This window comes from Pongo abelii, chromosome 9 (assembly GCF_028885655.2).
Source record: "Pongo abelii isolate AG06213 chromosome 9, NHGRI_mPonAbe1-v2.0_pri, whole genome shotgun sequence".
In the NCBI taxonomy this organism is placed as follows: Eukaryota; Metazoa; Chordata; class Mammalia; order Primates; family Hominidae; genus Pongo; species Pongo abelii.
Genome location: NC_071994.2, coordinates 75,579,858 through 75,602,204, shown reverse-complemented (window position 1 = coordinate 75,602,204; position 22,347 = coordinate 75,579,858). Strand labels below are relative to the sequence as shown.

The following is a 22,347-nucleotide window of genomic DNA, read 5'->3' as shown; positions in this document are numbered from 1 at the left end:
ACTCCCCATACTGCCTTTCATATTTGATCCTCTCAGTGCCCTCCATCCTCATTTGTTTACAGTAAGGGCTTTATCCTCTTATTAGTCAGACTTAATTGCTTTCTTTGTGCTCAGGCCAGATGAAATCAGGTCTTTATTTCTTCTTTCCCAAAGAAGAGATACTGAACTTCTCATTTGGTCATGTTCTTTCTTCACCCTTCCATCATTTATTGGTAGCATCTTCTGACTTTGAGGGCCGTTCTTGAAACCATAGAGACTTGAAAAACTTGACCAATCCTGTAGGTAATATTTAAAATATGGAGAGAGATTAAGGTCTCGTTGAAAAAAAATCTAGAATTTGTGTCTGAGAGACCAAAGGGATTCTAATTCCTACTCTACCTGGGTGACCTTTACCTTTGATCTCTCTGGGACTCTGTTTATTATCTGTAAAAAGGGCCATAATAATAACTCCCTTTCTTATCATATGGGCTTGATAGGATTAATTAATTCATAAAACAATATATTATTGAATGGCTACTTTGTAAAATTGTATGATAAATTAAGTTCATTCCTTCAGTCATTCATCCTTTATTGACTGATTGATTGATTGATTGATTGAGACGGAATCTCACTCTGTCACCCAGGCTGGAATGCAGTGGCACGATCTTGGCTCACTGCAACCTCTGCCTTCTGGGTTGTAGTGATTCTCCTGCCTCAGTCTCCTGAGTAGCTGGGATTACAATTGTGTGCCACCACACCAGGCTAATTTTTGTATTTTTAGTAGAGATGGGGTTTCGCCATGTTGGCCAGGCTGGTCTTGAACTTCTGACCTCAAGTGATCCACCCACCTTGGCCTCCCAAAGTGTTGGGATTACAGGCGTGAGCCACCATGCCTGGCCTCATCCATTATTTATTCAACTGGTCAACAGATGTTAATTGAGTACTTCTTTCATGCCAGGTTTTATGCTAAGTACTAGATAGGAAGGAAAACAGCAAATAAAGAAATTGTAGTTCACTATGAAACATACTATGATATTGGTATGTAATAGTAGCAACAACCACAACTAATACTTAATGCTTGCCTATATGTGCCAGGCACTGTTATAAAGCCTTTACCTAAATTAATTCATTTAATTCTTAAACTTTTAAAGAAAGTGCATAATTACTGTAAAGTACAAATTATAGTGGAATACAAAGGAGAGTGTTAAATGTTACCATGTATTGAATGCCCATATGAGCCAGACATTCTATAGATATTTTATATACATTGTCTTTCATCTTCCCCACAGCTCTTCAAGGTTAGGCATTATCATTTAAACATGAGGAAATAGAGTCTAAGGAAGATTAAGAAATGTGCCCAAGTTCACAGTTTGTAAGAGGTAGAGTTGGAATTGAACCCAGTTTTAGTCCAATTCCAAATCCTTGGTTCTTAGGATTTTGTTTATGCAAGGCAGAAGGGTAGGTAAAACTTTCCAGGCTAAGGCACTGTGAGGTCAAAGATAAGAAAGTCCATTGCTTTTGAAGAGGAGAGGAGGTAAAACTGAAAGATATTTTCTTAAAAATGTGAGATCGTTCCTTCCTTTTCCCCATATATTCCTTTCTCTCCAGGGCAGACTAAGAAATCCTTTTGTACCAGCATGGGTATTTAAGTACTTCCTAAGTACTGTACTGTGGCTGCTGCTGCTGATAGCACATGGCAGTTCTGAATGCTTTAGCCAAGTGCCTAATAACTGGAAATTCATTCAGGGCAGCTGCAACATGCAACCAGATGGGATTTAAAATTGGCATGTTCATATTTTTTTAAAAAGCTAATTAAAAAATGTCAATTTGCAACCTGATGTTGCCATGTTAGAATTTTCTAATCTTTTTCTCCAATTGAATAGGAAATGTTTCATTAAACTCCTGTTAAATTGTTTACACTTGTTGCACACTGCACAGATGTGATCGTCTGGCTGAAATGTTTTTCCAAAATTGTATGCAGTGGGAAAGAGAAGAATGAGCAGTTTTAGTTCGAAATCTGGAATGGCTATTGAATAAAGGAGTGCAGTTAAAATTTTAGTTTATAGAATTGACTTTAACAGTTGTTTTTGTAATTGTGCTATATAGCTGAATCATGGTGTTCCAGCTTTGAGAGGCATAGACGAATAGAGAGAGACCCATTTAAGATAGGGTATGTTTAAAACTATTTGTATCAGATAGTTCCTGTCTCATTACTTTTTGCAACAACTTCCTGGCTGGTCTCCCTACGTACTGTCTCATCTCCACCAAATCTGTCCTCCCTACTGCTTCTCCCTGAGCTTTGTTGAGTACAGATTGCACTCTTCTCTGCTTTAAAACCTTCCAGAGGTTTTTTCATAACTTGGAGGATAAAATTCAAACCCCTTAACTTAGCTTGCAGGCTCTTTCATGGTTTGGCCTCTGCTTGCCTCATTAGCCTCAAATTCTCCTTTTTTTTTTTTTTTTTTTTTTTGAGACGGAGTTTCGCTCTGTCGCCCAGGCTGGAGTGCAGTGGCGCGATCTCGCCTCACTGCAAGCTCTGCCTCCTGGGTCCATGCCATTCTTCCGCCTCAGCCTCCCCAGTAGCTGGGACAACAGGCACCCACCACCGTGCCCAGCTAATTTTGTTTTTGTATTTTTAGTAGAGACAGGGTTTCACCGTGTTAGCCAGGATGGTCTCGATCTCTTGACTTGTGATCTGCCCGCCTTGGCCTCCCAAAGTGCTGGAATTACAGGCATAAGCCATCATGCCCGGCCAAATTCTTTTTTTTTCATGTGTTGTTCCAGCCAAATTGAACTACTTTTCACGTGCTGTCCAGGTCATATTCCTGTATCTTCATCCATGACATTTATCTCTATTTGGGACACCCTCTCACCCTCCTTTTAAAAAAATATTTATTTATTTACTTATTGTTTATTTATTTGTGAGACAGAGTCTGACTCTGTCACCCAGGCTGGAGTGCAGTGATACGATCACAGCTCACTGCATCCTCGACCCCCCAGTCTCAGGTGATCTTCCCACCTCAGCCTCCTGAGTAGCTAGGACTACAGGCACCTGCCACCACACTTGGCTAATTTTTGTATTTTTTGTAGAAACAGGGTTTTGCCATGTTGCCCAGGTTGGTCTTGAACTCCTGGGCTCAAGCAATCTGCCTGCCTTGGCCTCCCAAAGTGCTGGGATTACAGGCATGAGCCACCAAGCCTGGCCTTAATTACCCTTTAAAACTTAATTGGGATTTATCTCTGAGTAGCTTCCTTTGTGGTTTCCCCACCTTCTATCCATTTCACTACTGAGTTCTGACTCTCCTTTGTGGTCTTCATAGTTGCTAGCAGTTCTTTCTCTATCTTAGAGCTCTTACCACTTTCTATTATTCCAATTTAAGTTTCTGTCTACCAACACAATTTATTTATCTCTCTTTCTTTATTATAGTTTCTCAGAAAATGTGTGTCAAGTGATTGTTTTTTAATATGAAGAGCATTCTGAGGATATGTTCATTCATATATATTTATTCATAGAGTATGAATGATATGATAAAAAGTATGATAAATTTCAACCAGTCTTCTTATTTTTATTTCTGCCAAGTTATGAGGTTGTTCCAATATTTGAAAAAAAATTCGTTTTAGAAACACCTGTAATTTAATTACATGCCAAACCTGAAGTAAGAAATAAGCCCTCTTCTTAATCAAGTCTCACATTAAGTAGTGGAAATTCGGTTTGGGGTGAAGGACTAGACAAAGACTTTCCGATTAGCTCTACTTATTGTGATTCCTCCCTCTTTCCACAAGTTGGGATGATGGTGGGTTATTACACAGATGCTAGTCTGTAAGGGACATTGAATGTATGGAACTTAAATCATGGGTGGTGTGTGATAATAAGGTAGAACAAGCTCTGTGTTACCCCGAGTCATTGCTAAGAAACACTTACTGGAGATTTACTAAAGGTTGGTGCTGGGATACAGAAATGAATTAGGCATAGCTCCTGCCAGACTGCCTGCTAGACTGTTTGTGCCTCCGGGAACACACAGAATTTAGACATAGCGCTGTCCTGCAGAACTTTCTGCAGTGATGGAAATGTTCTATATCCATGCTGTCCAATACAGTAGTCACCAGCTAAACGTGGGTCTTGAGTGCTTGAAATATGCCTAGTGAGACTGAAGAACTGAATTTTAAATTTTTTTTACTTTTAATTAATTTAAATTTGAATTTAAACAGCTATGAATGGTTAATGGCTATTGGAAGCACAGATCTAGAGGTGCCGATCGGTGGAGAGACAGACATGTAAATAAGCAAGTACAATTAAGTGTAGTAGGTACTATGATAGAAATATGTCTGTGGAGGCCAGACGTGGTGGCTCATGCCTGTAATCCCAGTACTTTGGGTGGCCGAGGCGTGTGGATCACCTGAGGTCAGGAGTTCGAGACCAGTGTGGCCAACATGGTGAAACCCCATCTCTACTAAAAATACAAAAATTAGCTGGGCATGGTGGCGCATGCCTGTAATCCCAGCTACTTAGGAGGCTGAGGCAGGAGAATTGCTTGAACTCGGGGGGTGGAGGTTGCAGTGAGCTGGGATCGTGCCACTGCACTCCAGCCTGGGCGACAGAGCAAAACTCCGTCTCAAAAAAAAGAGAAATGTCTATGGAGCCAGGTGAAGTCGTTTACTCCTATAATCCCAGCACTTTGGGTGGCCAAGGAGGGAGGACCACTTGAGGCCAGGAGTTCAAGTCCAGCCAGGGCAACATAGGGAGACCCCACCTTTACAAAAAAAAAATTGTCTGGCCTTGGTGTAGCACACCTGTAGTCCCAGCTACTCAGCAGGCTAAGGCAGGAGGGTCACTTGAGCCCAGGGAGTCAAGGCTGCAGTGGGCCACGATTGCACCACTACATTCCAGTGTGGGTGACAGAGCAAGACCCTTTCACCAAAAAAAAAAAAAAAAAAAATCAAGTTGAAAAAGAAAGAAATATATCTAGGGTTCTCTCTAGGATTAGGTCAGTTCTGGGAGTGGGGAGAGGGATTCAAGAAAGTATTATATCTTTATGAGTCTTAAAAAATGAGTAGATATAACTGGTTGTCACATATGCAGCTTAAAGAATTACACTGTCTTGGAGCCCCTGGCTGTTTGATCTTGAGCAAGTGATTTGACTTTTCTAGGCTGAACCTTGTCATTTGTAAAAGAAAGGTCATAATAGTCCCCACCTTAGTCACAGTTGGGCGAAATAATGTGCTTGCTTATAGTAAGCACTCAGTAAATGTTAGCTATTATTATTATCATCTTACTTCCTAGTTCTTACTACCATGTATACCCAGCTTGCTTGCTTATTTATTTGTTTATAAATTGTGATGAAAAACATAAAATTTACTGTCTTAACCATTTTTAAGTGTATAGTTTAGTAGTATTAACTAATTTACATTGTTGCCTAACAGATCTCTACAACATTTTTTTCTTGCAAAACTGAAACTCTATACCCATTGAACAACAACTCTCCCTTCCTCCTTCTTCCAAGTTCCTGACAACCACAATTTTACTGTTTGTTTCTGTGAGTTTGACTACTTTAGATACCTCATGTAAGTGGAATCATACAATATTTATCTTTCTGTGACTGGCTTATTTCACTTGGTATAATGTCTTCGAGGTTCATCCATGCTGTAGCATGTGACAGGATTTCCTTCTTTAAGGCTAAATACTATTCCTTTGTATGTATATATCACGTGTTTTTTTTTCCCCATTCATTCAATGATGGACATTTGGTTTGCTTTCACCTCTTGGCTGTTGTGAATAATGCTGCACTGAACACAGATATGCAAATATGTCTTCAAGATTCTGCTTTCAGTTCTTTTGGATGTATATCTAGAAATGGAATTGCCAGATAGTATGGTAATTCTATTTTTATTTTTTAAGAGATGGAGTCTCACTCTGTTGCCCAGGCTGAAGTGCAGTGGTTAGTCACAGGCATGATAATAGTACACTCTTGTCCTCGAACTCCTGGGCTCAAGAGACCCTCCTGCCTCTGCATCCCAAGTAGCTGGGACTACAGGCGTGCATCAGCACACCTGGCTTATTTTTAATTTTTGCAGGAAGCTTTATACTATTTTCTTTTCTTTTTCTTTTGTTACTTCCTGCAAGCAGATATACTATTTTCAATAGCAGCAGCACCATTTTACGTTCCCACCAACAGTGCACAAGGGTTCTAGTTTCTCCATATCCTCAACACTTCTTATTTTCTATTTTGTCTTGGATTTTTTTTTAATACCTGCCATCATAATGGATATGAGGTGATATTATGGTTTGGATTGCATTTCTCTAATGGTTAGTGATATTGAGCATCTTTTAAAATGCATGTTAGCTATTTGTATTTCTTCTTTTTTCCTTCCTTTTGCCTCCTCCTTTCTCTTCTTCTTCTTCCTCCTCCTCCTCCCCACCCCGCCTTTTCCTCTGCCTACTCCTCCTCATTTTTCTTTCTTCTTCTTTTTGTTTTCTTTCTTTCTTTTTTTTTTTTCTTGAACTTCTGGGCTCAAGCAGTCTTCCCACCTTGGCCTCCCAGTGCTAGGATTACAGGTGTGAGTCACTGTGCACAGCCCATTTGTATATCTTCTCTGGAGAAATGTCTATTCAAGTTCTTTGCACATTTTAAAATTGTAATTGTTTTGTTGTTGTTGTTATTTTTTCATATGCAGTTTTTGTTAAATTTTATTTTAAAATTAACAACAGTAAAATCAAACTTGTAATAAAATTCTTTTAATTTTAACACATATGTAATTTATGTAACTGTCACCACACCACAGTCGAGATATAGAACAGTTCCATTACCCTAAAAATCATCTTTATCACAGCTAGCTTTTTTTTTTTTTTTTTTTTGAGATGGAGTTTCGCTCTTGTTGCCCAGGCTAGAGTGCAATGGCGCGATCTAGGCTCGCTGCAACCTCCACCTCCCAGTTTCAAGCAATTCTCCTGCCTCAGTCTCCTGAGTAGCTGGAATTACAGGCATGTGCCACCACACCCAGCTAATTTTGTATTTTTGTATTTTTGGTAGAGACAAGGCTTCACCATTTTGTTCAGGCTGGTCTTGAACTCCTGACCTCAGGTCATCTGTCTGCCTCAGCCTCCCAAAGTGCTGGGATTACATCATGCAATTCTCCTGCCTCAGCCTCCTGAGTAGCTGGAATTACAGGCATGTGCCACCACACCCAGCTAATTTTGTATTTTTGGTAGAGACAAGGCTTCACCATTTTGGTCAGGCTGGTCTTGAACTCCTGACTTCAGGTCATCTGTCTGCCTCAGCCTCCCAAAGTGCTGGATTACACGGTGTTGAGCCACTGTGCCCAGCCCAACAGCTAGCTTTTTAATAGGTGCTTTCCAGTAGTGTTATTGAGAAGCTGTCTTATTTCAAAATTGGTTAGTCAGTTGTAAATTAGTCCAAAGTGCTTATGGCTCTTGATTGATTTGCTGGGGTATACTCTATACTTTTTTCTCCCCCCTTCCTGCCCCCCACATAGGTGAACTTGGGAATCAGACTTAGCCCCTTCTTTTCATGTAGCAGAGTACTACTGCTGACCAAATAATTAAATGCAGGGATATGGGATCTTAGATATATAACTTTGGCAAACATTCTCTCAATCTGTGGTTGTCAATCTGTGTTCTTATGATCTTAGTCTTTGGTTTATTAATCCATAGAAGCTTTTATAAAAAAAGAACTACAGCTAGGTCTTAAGTATGCTCAGTAGTAAGAAGTGGGAAGAGCAAAGAAAGAGCCCTAGATTGAGATAGTGAATGTAGAATCAACTCTTGGCTCTGACAACTTTCTAAAAAACCTTAAATCTTTTAATTTCTGTGAGATGTAGGTGTTTTGTCTGCAAGATGGGTGAATTGATAACCCTCATCTCAGGGTTTTTTTTGTTGTGAATATTAAGTAAAATAAAGAGTATGTTGGCTGGGCGCCGTGGCTTACGCCTGTAATCCCAACACTTTGGGAGGCTGGGGCAAGTGGACCACTTGAGCCCAGGAGTTTGAGTCCAGCCGTGATCACACCACTGCACTCCAGCCTGGATGACAGAGCAAGACTCTGTCTCCAAAAAAAAAAAAAAAAAGTATATAGTATTCAATAAATGTTAAGTTGAATCCAAAATAAGCCCAAGATTATATTTTAAAAGTTAAAGAGCTTTACTGAGATATAATTCATATGCCACACAATTCACTCATTTAAATTGTATAGTTGAGTGTTTTTTAGTATATATAGAGTTGTGTAATCATTACCACAGTCAGTTTTAGAATATTTTCATTACCTATTAGAAACTTGCACCCTTTAGCAATCACTCTCTGTTGTCCCCTTCTCCATCAGCCCTAGGCAATCACTAACCTATTCAGGATATTTCATATAAATGGAATAATATAATATGTGGCCTTTATAGCTAGCTTTTTTCATTTAGCTTAATATTTTCAAGGTTTGGCTGGGTGTGGTGGCTCACGCCTGTAATCCCAGCACTTTGGGAGGCTGAGATGGGTGGATCTCTTGAGGTCAGGAGTTAGAGACCAGCCTGGCCAACATGGTGAAACCCCATCTGTACTAAAAATACAAAAATTAGCTGGATGTGGTGGTGCATGTCTGTAGTCTTAGCTACTCAGGAGGCTGAGGCAAGAGAATCACTTGAACCCGAAAGGTGGAGGTTGTAGTGAGCCAAGATTGTGCCACTGCACTCCAGCCTGGGTAACAGAGGGAGACTGTCTCAAAAAAAAAAAAAAAATATATATATATATATATATATTTTTTTTTTCAAGGTTCATTCATGTTGTTACATGTATCAGTACTTCATTCCTTTTTATTGCTAAATATTTCATCGTATGGATATGCCACCTGTTATTCGTTTATCAGTTGATGGACATTTGGATAGTTCCCACTTTTAGCTATTATTTGTAATGTAGCTGTGAACATTAGCATATAAGTTTTTATGTGGACATAGGTTTCTTATTTCTCTTGTTATTATTGTAATGTATTATTATTATTATTTGTAATGTAGCTGTGAACATTAGCATATAAGTTTTTATGTGGACATAGGTTTCTTATTTCTCTTGGGTATACATCTAGGAGTAGAGTTGTTAGAGCATGTGGTAACTCTATGTTTAACCCTTTTGAGGACTTGTTTTCCACAGTGGCTGTACCACTTCACATTCATTCCTACCAACAGTGTATGAAGGTTCCATTTTCTTCTCCACATCCTTGTAATCACTTGTTATTTGTCTTTTTTCTTTTAGCCAACCTACTCAGTGTGAAATGGTATATCATTTTGGCTTGATGTGCATTTTCCTGGTGGCTAATGATGCTGAACATCTTTCATTAGCTCATTGCTCACCTTGTTACTATTTTTTTTTTTTAAGAGGCTGAATCTTGCTTTGTCACTCAGGCTGGATTGCAGTGGTGGGATCATAGCTCACTGCAGCCTCAAACTCCTGGGCTCAAGTGATCCTCCTGCCTCAGCCTCCCAACTAGCTAGGACTACAGGCATGTGCCACCATACCCAGCTAATTTTGTTTATTTTTTGTAGAGGTAGAATCTTGCTTTGTTGCCCAGGCTGGTCTCTTAACTCCTGGGCTTGAGCAGATCTTCCTGCCTTGGCCTCCCAAAGTGCTGGGATTATAGATGTGAGCCACTTTATGTATCTCTTCGTGCTTTACTACCTAGCTTGGTGATATCCTTCTTTAGTAAGATGGTACTCTGCACCCAAAAGTGCTTATTAATACTGATTTGTTAGTTAATTATAAGAGAGTCCCAGAGGAAATAAATATAGCTTAATCTTATCATTTTTCCTTCTTTTGGTTACTTCTATCAGGTTAAATTGAAAGTACTCAGTTAGCATATCTAGAAAATGGCCATTTTCAAAGAATATTCAGTCTGTTTAGGGGAAGACCCAATTGAAGACTGAAGATATAAAGAACAATTAACGGGCTGAGCGCGGTGGCTCACGCCTGTAATCCCAGCACTTTGGGAGACCGAGGTGGGTGGATCACCTGTGGTTGGGAGTTTGAGACTAGCCTGGCCAACATGGCGAAACCCCGTGTCTACTAAAAATAGAAAAATTAGCTGGACATGGTGGTGGGTGCCTGTAATCCCAGCTAATTGGGAGGCTGAGGCAGGAGAATTGCTTGAACCTGGGAGGCGGAGGTTGCAGTGAGCTGAGATTGTGCCACTGCACTCCAGCCTGGGCAACAGAGCAAGACTCCATCAAAAAAAAAAAGAACAATTAATGGCTGAAGTTGATTACTAGTATTGATTATACTTACAATATGATCTTAGCTCCAAGGATACAGCAGTGAATAAAATAAAGTCCCTGCTTTTAATTGTGTCCTAGTAATAGGAAAAAACAGGCAGTGTATGGGAAAAGGGTGTGATTGAAAGGGTGGGAACCATTTTAGATATAATCAGTTAATTTAGGCCTTGCTGATGAGGTGAAATTTGAGTAGAGATCTTAATGAAATAAAGGAGCAAGTCATATTGATAATTTGAGGGAAGAATGCTTTAGGCAGAGAGGACTGTAAGTACTAACTCCTTGAAGTGAGAATGTACCTAGTTTTTCAAAGAATAACAAGAAGAGGAGAATTTTCCTGTTGTTCAGCTTAAGCGATCCAAGGCTTACATATTCTTCTTGGTGTCTGTGCTTTTGGCCCCCTCAGAATGGTTTCTAAACAACACAAATGTTGATGCTAAAATTTAAATTTACTGTAGTATGGAGCAAGGGGGAGAGTGCTATGGGGTAAGATTAGATAGGTGAAAGGGAGCTAGATTACCTGGTAAGTCATGGTAATGACCTTGTATTTTACTCTGAGATGATAACTCATTGCAGGGTTTTGAACAGAGTGGAGTTACATGCTCCAAACTGAATTTAAAAGGATCGTTTTGGCTTCTGGGAAGAGAGAGACAGGATAAGCAGATGGCAAGGATAGAAGCAGGGGCTGTTATAATAGTTATAAACAATAATGAAGACTTGAGTCAGTGTAGTAATGGTAAGAAATGGTTAGAATCAGCATATGTTTTGAAAGTAGAACTGACAGAATTTGCTGATAGATTGGATGAGGATTATGAAAGTAAGAAAGTAGTCAAAGAAGATTCGGAGGTTTTTGCCTTGAGCAACTACAAGATTAGAATTGCCACTTATAGAGTTGGGAAACAGTGGGAGGAGCAGGTTTGCAGGAAGGAGTTAGACATTTGGTTTTGGACATACTACATTTTTACAATGGTTATTAGATAACCAAAAGATGTCAGGCAGTTGGATATACAAGTCTGAAATTCAGAGAAGTTCAAGTTGGAGATAATAAATTTGGGAGTAATTAGCATATATAAAGCCATGGAGTAGATGTGCTCACCTAGGAAATGTGTGTACTTAGAGCAAAGAAGAGATCTGACCGCCAAACTCTGGACACTCTAACATAGAGAAGTTGAGAAGATCAAGGGAGTAGCCAGTGAGGTAGAGGAAGAACCTAGAGAAAGTGGAGTACCAGAGATCAGGTAATCTGTGGTGGGTAATGCCAAGTGTCCTAGTGTGATCACCTGAAGTCCTAGAGTCTAATTATGGTTTGGTTTTAAATAACTGTGGGACATTGGATAGTTCACTTTACCTTTTAGGGCCTTGGGGTGATCTCTAAAGTGAAGGGCTTAACTAGATTGTCTCTAAACTTTCTCCTATCATCATCATAAACATCATAAACATTCTATAATACTTTATAGTTTACACAAAGCATTTTCATAAGTTTATCTCATTTAATCATCATAACAAATCTATGGGACCTAGATATTTATACCTGTTTTACAGATGAAGAGATTAAAGAAGTTTAGGAGCCGGGCGCGGTGGCTCACGCCTGTAATCCCAGCACTTTGGGAGGCTGAGGTGGGCAGATCACGAGTCAGGAGATCGAGACCATCTTGGCTAATGTGGTGAAACCCTGTCTCTACTAAAAATACAAAAATTAGCCCGGTGTGGTGGCGGGCGCCTGTAGTCCCAGCTGCTCGGGAGGCTGAGGCAGGAGAATGGTGTGAACCCGGGAGGAGGAGCTTGCAGTGAGCCAAGATCACGCCACTGCACTCTAGCCTGGATGACAGAGCGAGACTCTGTCTCAAAGGAAAAAAAAAAAAAAAAGAAGAAGTTTAGGCACTTGTCCAAAGTTACACTATCATAATCAGTGAGAAAGTTGAATGCAGGTCTGCCTGATCTCAAAGCCTGTGGTCTTTCTATTATATAGCAACTACCTTTTTACACTAATATTATAGAGCTCTGTGATTGTGAGCTTATTTATTTATTTATTTGAGATGGAGTCTCACTCTGTCGCCCAGGCTGGAGTGTGGTAATGCGTTCTTGGCTCACTGCAACCTCCACCTCCCAGGTTCAAGTGCTTCTCCTGTCTCAGCCTCCCGAGTAGCTGGGACTACAGACACGCACCACTACACCCAGCTAATTTTCGTATTTTTAGTAGAGAGGGAGTTTCAGCATGTTGGACAGGCTGGTGTTGAACTTCTGGCCTCAGGTGATCCGCCTGCCTTGTCCTGCCAAAGTGCTAGGATTACAGGCACGAGCCACCGTACCCGGCCTAATTTAATTATTTATTCAATGACTATTTGATGAGCACCTGCTCTAGTGGTCACTGCTCAAAGTGCTGGAGATACAGTTGTAACCAAGACAAAGTTCCTGCCCTCATAAGTCTTTCATTCTAGTGGGGGAAACTGACAATAAACAAATATGTTAGTAAAGAATATAATGTAAGGGCCATAATAAAAAATAAAGCAAGATAAGGAAACACCATATGTTGGGAGGGTAATCAAGAAAAGCCTCTCTGAAGAGATTGCATTTGAGCAGAGTCCTGAATGATTTTAAGTAGTAAGCCATGAGAAGATATAATAGAAGGGAGTTCAGCAGAGGAAACAGCAAGTAGAAAGATCCAGAGGTGGGAATGAGCCAGGTGCATTTTGTGGAATAGTAAGAAGGCAATTGCTTGGACAGGAGGCAGACAAAATGCATAGAGTTGTGGAGTCATTTAGCCCTTGGTAGGGGTGGGAGTGGTGGTTAGTTCTGACTTCCATTAGGTAATTTGGTGTGTGACTCTGGGCAGAGTATCTGACATTTTGGAACTTTAAGTTTCTTATCTATAAAATAGAGATAATAAAATAAAGGTTACCTTGAGAATTGAATCAGAGAATGTATGTAAAATACCTAGACCTCAAACATTAACGTGTTTAATGTATACCTACTATTATTGACAGTATCATAGGCATTTATTCTACTTTTGTCAAATCAGTTTAATTTGTTTTTCTTTGTTTTTTCAGTTTGTTTTAGTCAGTAGATCTTAAAGTTCTTATTTTGTGCCAGGGCTTTACTAGGTAATTTCTCTGAGCATGTCTTTGTGTTGAAATAAGAAAGTGTTGGACGAAAAAGAAAATGATTTAGAAGTTGATGAGTAGGTACAAAAAGAAGAGCTTGGGATTTTGGTAATTGCATCCTCTGATATATTCATTTATTATGGAAAGAAACTGCATGTGCAGTTCTGTCGTCTTTCCTCATCACTGGATACTAGCTCTACTCTGGCACTTCCCTGTCAGGCTTCCTGCTGATCCAAACCTGCTTGCCTTAGGAAATTCAGATAAGAGCCAAATCCTCCATCCTTATAAGACCATCTGTTTTCAGACCCACAGATGCTGCCCTTGCAATTGCAACCCAACACAACTGGAATGATTTATTCATCTCCAGGTAACATTTGTGCACTAGCTTTCTAACAAAGTACAGTATCAGCTTTACACTTAATGAAGCATCTAGCACAGATGGTGAGCTGCACTGTAAAGGATGCTCCTGGCTTAGAAGTGGCTGATGGACAGGTAGAGGTAATCTCTTAGTCCTGAGAGTGTAGCTAGAAGGAGCAGTAAGAGCTTTTGTCTAGTAAAGAGTCTTGATTGCGTCTGGGCCCAGTGGCTCACGCCTGCAATCCCAGCACTTTGGGAGGCTGAGGCGGGTGGATCATGAGGTCAGAAGATCGAGACCATCCTGGGTAACACAGTAAAACCCCGTCTGTACTAAAAATACAAAAAATTAGCCAGGCATGGTGGCATGCACCTGTAGTCCCAGCTACTCGGGAGGCTGAGGCAGGAGAATTGCTTGAACCTGGGAGGCGGAGGTTGTGGTGAGCCAAGATCGTGCCACTGCACTCCAGCCTGGGCAACAGAATGAGACTCCGTCTCAAAAAATAAAAATAAAAAAAAAATAAATAAAAACAAAGAGTCTTGATTGTGTATCCTATGTTCCTGGAGTGTTTGAGATCATTTAATTCAATTGATTTTTTAAGTTAAATGTTGTACCATTTAACTGTTGAATTGAGAAAATGAAGACCCAGATAGGGGAAGAGACCTAAGTTGCATAGCAGATTGAAATGAGCAGCCAAATTAATCATCTACTTTGTGCTAGCTCAGTTTTTAGGTTCTTTACTTACATTATCTTATTTAACCTGTAAGTTCCTTTTTGTCTCATCTTCTTATATTGAGGATCTAACTACTGTAGTAGTACTTTTCTTCCATAACAAAATACTTTGATAGTCAAATCTCCATAACCAAACACAGTTGCTACAAACAAATGATGCTTACTTTTAGAAAAATCTAGATGAATGTGGCTAGAGCTAGTCTGAGTCTTTGCCTCAGCCCCTCCTACAAGGTGATTTGGGGACACTCTGTTTAGACGGCAAACCATGACAATGAAGACACTCTTTGTCACCTCAGAGAAGCTTGGTTTCTCTTTTGGAATGTTTGGTTTTAGTAAATCACTTCCTTTTCACTTTAGGTTTTAGGCTCTTTGACAAGCCATCTGCTTCTCAAACCCAATTTCCCTTTACCAGCAAGGGCAGTTCAGATGGAGAACAAAAGCTTTCTTTAGTTCCTAGTGGTTTTGTGAGAGTGGGAAGGCTACAGGGAGAGATTGCATCTGCTTATTGTAATTCATTTGTGATGTGTGCCTAACTGGCAGTAATTTACCAGGGTCTGTGCTGGGCGCTGGGCTGGCTGAGGAGATAAAATTCTGGAATGGAGATCTATCAACATGCATTTTGGCTATTTCAATCCTTGCCAGTATTAGTCAGGGCTCCGAAGAGCTTGTTGGGGTTGATGTTGCTACTTCACTCTCTCTCTCTTTTTTTTTTTTTGGAACCTGCATCCATTGTCCAAGTTTTTAATTTGTCCTTTGTTTTTCTGTTCAGTTGCTTTTCCTGGTTGCTAATTTGTTCAGTGGGAGGCTTAGTATAATGCAATTCAGCAGACTGTGTTGAGTGAATATTTAGTAATGAATAAAATAAGATATGGGGAACCTAACATGAGGTAGTAGAAAAGTGTTGGTCAACCCAAACATGTGGCTTCAATTTTCAGACCTTGGGTAAATCATTTAATTTCTGAGCCATAGTTTTTTCATCTCTGAAAATGGAGTTATAGATATCACCTTTCCCAAGGTTACAGTGAGTATTAAATGAGAGAATATATAGGAAAGGATCAAGTGTTAAGTTGGTGCTCATTAACTATTCCCTTCTATTTTTCTTCCTGTCTCCTTAAGGAGTATACATGGGGAAGTCAGACATTTATGCAAGTGTGTGTGTACACATGTTAGTTTAATATAGTTCTAAAAAGTGGCTGGAATTTGCCACCATCATTGAGAATTGGGAAGTGAAGGCTTGGGGCAGATACATGTCTTCTTTGAAACCAGACTGAGAAATACTTTCTGATAAGCTAACATAACACAATGTTTGTGTGCTTAAAGAAGACCTCAGGAGGAAAAATGAAAGAACCTGAGGGTAGAGGCCTTGAGCTGCTGATTTCCTCAGGGGGACCATTAGAGTGTCTCTGGTAGTCACTGGTCTCTTAGAAATGGAATAATTTGCTTCACAATAAGCTGAGAACGGAACCTGGAATTTGTAAGTATGAGAACTGCCTTTTGGGAACAGCTAGTACATAGCTTGGAAGATTATAGCCACTCTCACTCTGCCTCCTCTGCCTCCCGGGTTCAAGGGATCCTCCTACCTCAGTCCCCCAAGTAGCTGGGACTATAGGCGCATGCCACCATGCCTGGCTAATTTTTGTATTTTTAGTAGAGACGGGGTTTCGCCATGTTGCCCAGGCTGGTCTTGAACTCCTGAGCTCAAGTGAACCCCCAGCCTCGGCCTCCCAAATTGCTAAGATTACAGGTGTGAGCCACCATGCCTGGCCTACAAAGTGTTTCTTGATCTGATTTCTGCCTGCCTTTTCAGCCTCACTTCCTACTGCTCTTGCAATACTGTATTAATTGAAGTTTCTCAACTCTTCTGTGCTCATTTAGACTAGCCCTTCGTAGTCTTTCTTTTATGTTACACTTACCCTCTTTTCTGTTCCTCTGTTTTGCCTGACAAACTTCTACTCTTTCTTTAAAACTCTTCTCAAGCACCATGTTTTGTGTGAGGTTCTCCCTGACTTCTGAAGGGGAAATGAGAGACCTCCTTTCTCATATGGCATGAGAGACCTCCTTCCTCATACAAAAATCTAACTACATGTTGTAGCATCAATGATTAGTAAACACAGTGATGCATCTTTTAATGCTTTGTTTATGACCCATTAGTTTCTTCATTTTAGTGCCTTCATTGGAACACTCAATTTATCCACATATGGATCCATTCACAACAGATATCTTTGGAATCAGGAAAATAAGTGCAGATACGGTGCAGCATCTTGCAGGACTCAGCAAATTATTTTTTATTGTACCTCTTGCCCCCATGAAGTGAATAACCATCAATAAAACAAACCCTAGGTTTGGAGAGGCCTATTATTATTATTTTTTTTTGAGATGGAGTTCAGCTCTTGTTGCCCAGGCTGGAGCGCAATGGCATGATCTCGGCTCACCATAACCTCCACCTTCTGGGTTCAAGCGATTCTCCTGCCTCAGCCGCCCGAGTAGCTGGGATTACAGCCGTGCACCACCACGCCCAACTAATTTTGTATTTTTAGTAGAGATGGGGTTTCTCCATGTTGGTCAGGCTGGTCTCGAACTCCTGACCTCACGTGATCTGCCCACTTCGGCCTCCCACAGTGCTGGGATTACAGGTGTGACCTACCGCGCCTGGCCTGGGGAGGCCTATTTATTCTCAGGTTGATGGCTGAGGTTCACCTGATATGATTTACCACTGACAAACTTTGATGAAGACAAGCATGTTTATGCTTTCTTTCAAATAACTTTTTATTTGGGGCCCCAAATTTCTTCTGGTATAAATAGGATCTGAATTCTGTCTTTTATGTTGGGGCTTTCCTGTATATCTGATGATTCTTGGTTGTCTGTTCATTGTTAAAAGTGGAATACTAAAAAGCTGATTAGAAGTTTTAAATGCTGGCCGAGTGTGATGGCTCACACCTGTAATCCTAACACTTTGGGAAGCTGAGGTAGACAGATTGCTTGAGACGAGAATTTGAGACCAGCGTGGGCAACACGGTGAAACCTCATTTCTGCAAAAAATAGAAAAATTAGCCAGGCGTGGTGGTGTGCCACCTGTAGTCCCAGCTACTCAGTAGGCTGAAGTGGGAGGATCACCTGAGTCCAGGGAGGTTGGGGCTGCAGTGAGCCATGAGTGACAGAGTGAAACCCTGTCTCAAAAAAAAAAAAAAATGTTTTAAGTGCAGGCCAGATGTGGTGGCTCACACCTGCAACCCTAGTGCCTTGGGAGGCCAAGGCGGGAGGATCACTTCAGCCCAGGAGTTTGAGACCAGCCTGAACAACATAGTGATACCCCCATCTCTCAAAAAAAAAAAAAAGAAAAAAAGAAGGGTGGGGTGCGGTGGCTCACGCCTGTAATCCCAACACTTTGGGAGGCCAAGGCGGGCAGATCATGAGGTCAGAGGATCAAGACCATCCTGGCTAACACAGTGAAACCCCGTCTCTACTAAAAATACAAAAAAATAGCCGGGTGTGGTGGCAGGCGCCTGTAGTCCCAGCTACTCGGGAGGCTGAGGCAGGAGAATGGTGTGAACCCGGGAGGTGGAGATTGCAGTGAGCCGCAGATCACACCACTGCACTCCAGCCTGGGCGACAGAGCAAGACTCTGTCTCAAAAAAAAAAAAAGAAAGAAAGAAAATAGCTGGATGTGGTGGTGAGCACCTGTAGTCCTAGCTACATGGGAGGCTAGGTGGGAGGATCCCTTGAGCCCATGAGTTTAAGGCTGCAGTGAGCTGTGATTGTGCCACTAAACTCCAGCCTTGTGTGATTCTCCTAAATTACTGAGTTTATTAGATGTGTTTTCAAAGAAGGGGACTCTACTAGTAGTAAAGTGTGAAGACAAGGTGACAGCGAGACCCTGTCTGTAAAAGGTTTTAAATACATGAGTTGGGCTTACTGAGTATGGACTTCTCTGTGTGATGATTTGCCTGGGCTATGTATGGGGCAACTACATGTCAGTATCTTTAGGTTTTTCCACTAGAGCTGGTCAGATTCTCTGGAAGAATGCTTTAGTCCCCTTCCTACAAGTTGGAGTCCTGGCTGCCTGTGGTCTGGAAGCTAAGTGGGAGAAGAAGGCTGCAGGGGGATCCTCAATATTCATTTCACTTACAGTCTTCTTTGCTGTATAGTAACCCTGCCCTCAACTGTGCCTGTTATTTCCTAGTCTGGAGACCCTCTCTGTTTTACTCTCTCCAGAGGGAAAAGAAAACCTTCAGTCTTCTATACTAGGGGAGGCAATCTTGGTCTTTAACTGGTTCTCAGACAGATTTTCATGTAATCAATTCCCCTGATTTTAGCATGCTTTCTTTCTAGAAATACATGGTACTGCCGAGTGTGGTGGCTTACACCTGTAATCCCAGCACTTTGGGAGGCTGGCGGGGGGGGGGTGCAGATCACCTGAAGTCAGGAGTTCGAGACCAGCCTGGCCAACATGACGAAACCCTGTCTCTACTAAAAATACAAAAATTATCCAGGCGTGGTGTTGGGCACCTGTAATCCCAGCTACTCGGGAGGCTGAGGGAGGAGAATTGCTTGAACCCGGGAGGTGGAGGTTGCAGTGAACTGCGATCGCGCCATTGCACTCCAGCCTGGGTGACAGAGTGAGACTCTGTCTCAAAAAAAATAAAAATAAATAAAAATAAAAAATGAAAGAAAGAAATACATGGTACTGCCAGTTTCTGAGCCTTGTGTGGCTTCTACAGGTAAAATTGAGTTAGTTTTTGTTTTTTCCCACTGCTGACTTAGTATTCATTTTCCTTGGATCTAATAAGTCAGTTTCTGCTCATCCGTCTGCTTTCTAGCTTTCAGTATTTTATGGCTATTGCTCTTCTCCATTTCTCTTTGTTTTTATGGTTTTACACTTTATTTAAAATCCAAAAGTAGGGTCTGAGGAGAGGACATTTATTCAGTTTATCAACTTTATCATGATGTCTGTAGCAGCATTTCATTCCCTATTTGACAGGTGAAGAAATCATATATTACCATGTTTGAAGGTAGCTATTTGCACTGGGAAGAGTATGGGCTTTTGATTCTGAGCGGCTTGGGTTTTGAATCCATTGCTTAACAAGCTGTGTGACCTTAGGGCACTTATTCATAATTCCATCAATAAATTTTTATGTCCGTTAGCAAATTAGGTAGAGGCACCCACCAGATGACTAACTTACCTTGACAGTTGACACTTTATTCATTTAAGCACTCCCCCCAAAAGTTTACTGTTTTGAGTGAATTTTCCCCCTAAAAACATTATATATTACCCTCTTCAGAATAGTTAGAACATTATTGAATCTTTCTTGAGGTTCAAGTTAATTATTTTGAACATCAGCTAGTCTGCTTTTTTATATTACAGTAATACATTTTATACTAAATACCCTAATACTATACTTTAAAACAAAAAAGCTAAAAGCCACTTTTTGGTGTGAATACTATGCTTTTTACATTTTTGTGGTTGTTTTGAATTTTTTTTTGCCTTTTCTCCTTGCTGTTTGTGAAATACAACAGAGAATATTGTTCTCCTTTCTTACTTTGTCACTTCTCTCCTACTCTGTGTGGTGCTCCCAAATTACTGTTTATTAGATGTGTTTTCAAAGGAAGAGTAAGGCCCTAGGGACTCTACTAGTAGTAAAGTGTGAAGAATTAAAGACAGTTATTTTGGCTTTAGAGAGGCCTTTTTTGCTTGCTTCCTAGTTCTCTGTGTGTTCCAGAAAGACAAGGTAATTGGGTTGCTGAATTCCACGTAAGTGACATATTATAATGAAACTTCATGATTTCTCAAATAAATTGCTTTCATCTATATTATCTCATTTTTTTAAAGCTTCATAATGATTCTGTAAGGTAAGTAGGGCAGGTAGGATTATCCCCATTTTATAGATTGGACAATCTGAAGTTCAGAGGATTAAATGCCTTGCTCATATCACATAATTGAGTGGTAAGCTGGGACTAATCTCAGGTTGTCTGATTCGAACCTTACTTCTCTGTCGTTTCTCTGTTCTAGCCTTTGTATATGGCCTTCTACAGAGAAGGTCAAATTCTTAAGGTCAGAGAGCAATGCAGTAAGGAATACTTCTCATTTGATCCTGTAGTAGCCTGGTGGGACAGGTAGCATTTTTCCTCTTTCCCAGCTGAAAATTGAAGTTCAGAGAGATTAAATGACTTGTCCAAGTTCACCTGAAAAAATAAGGCGTGACAGAGTCTGGGACTCATTCTCTTCTTTTGACTCCAACTCCTGCTCTCTGATTGCGGTGCATGATGCATCATCCACCCTAAGTCAGAATGAGCTGCCAAAAGAAAAAATATGCCAGCAACATTGAAATTTAGATAGCAATGGTTTGAACTGTAGTAAACAACCAAGTCCTCTTCTCTAGGAAGGTTTCAGCTGATTGGAATTCTCAGTCTATTTTCCAATTTATGTAGAGGAGGAGGATAAAGAACTGTTGTGTTTGGACTTGCAAAAAACTGATTCCTTTAGTGGAAGCTCTAAAGATACACAGTTGCATTGCCAGTTTGGCACAAAGAAATACTTAAGCTCTCAAGTAGAAATATTTACTGAATTTCTAGTACAGCCTAATGTTCTAGACCCCAGGAAGGATTTATCATGAATTGGGAAATCTTGGGGCTCCAGGATCCATTCATTCTTAGGCTTAAAGGCTGAGTTTATCCAGGCAATTCAGTAGAGCAATTCTATATACATTACTCCTGCTGTGTACTAGGAATAATAACAGGCACTGGGCAGGGGTGGGGTAGGTATATGTCCTGATAAGAATCTCATGGTTTGTTTGGAAAGAGACACACAGATAATTACATTACAGCATAATAAGTTATAATGAAGAGATGTATAAAGAGCACTAAACAGATAATCATTAATTTTGCCCAGATCAAGAGTGCAGGGAATGACTGGAGAAAAGTTTACAGTGAAAGTAATACTTGGGGCCAGGCATGGTGGCTCATGCCTGTGATCTAAACACTTTGGGAGGCCAAGGAGGGTAGACTGCTTGAGTCCAGTAGTTTGAGACCAGCCTGGGCAACATGGCGAAAATCTTTCTCTACCAAAAAAAAAATAAGCCAGGCATGATGGTGTGCGCCTGTGGTTCCAGCTACCTGGGAGGGTGAGGTGGGAGGATCACTTAAACCTGGGAGATTGAGGCTGCAGTGAGCTATGATCACACCACTGCACTCCAGCCTGGGTGACAGAGGGAGACCCTGTCTCAAAAAAAAAAAAAAAAAAAGTGATACTTGGTCTGTGCTTTGCAGGATGGGTCAGCTCTTTAGACAGAAAGGGAATGAAAAGCATTGTGGGCAGAGAAAACAGTATATACAAAATCACAGAAATATGAAAGAGCTTGTTGTTTAAGGGAAGCAGTGAGAAGCTTGATTCAGTTAGAACTGGAGAGTAAGGTAACCTAGGTCTCCTCTCTGGTCTGGGGCTCTCAAGATCTCTTCCTGTTACTCTGTGCCAGTGTCTGCTCACTATAGGTATATTCTTACTCATATGCAAGTGCTCTCTGAAACAGGCTGCATCTCCTCTGTAGTCTTGCCAGGCTTTCTTCAGAGCTTAGTTAGCATGATTATATTCTCCTCTCAAAAGCCTTCCAGGATGTTGTCGTTCATCTGATATCTATTGCTCTTTGTAAGCCAGCGCAGTTCATCTCCTAAGTTAATATTGATGAGTGTTCATCCATAATTTGTTTCTGTATTGCTTTCTACTTTAGGATTTGCCATTAGTGGTATTTCTGGTTATGCCCAGAGTTGAGGCTTCTTGTTTGGTTACTTGCATTTCTTAAGCCTTGGTTACAGGTTTATTTTGAAGTTGTTTAACCCTCTGTTCAACTCAGGTATCTTTCAGATTGGGGAGTAAAGTGTAGTGAAATGAGACTCTCTAGGAAGCCTTCTCCCACTCTCCCAGAGTTAGTAATT

At 40.7% G+C, this 22,347-nt stretch overlaps 1 protein-coding gene across 10 annotated transcripts in view; it reads left to right on the top strand.

The window, feature by feature from the left end:
- Positions 1 to 22,347, top strand: part of FAM168A (family with sequence similarity 168 member A) — a 201,808-nt gene that overhangs the window by 41,911 nt on the left and 137,550 nt on the right. The window lies entirely within an intron of this gene.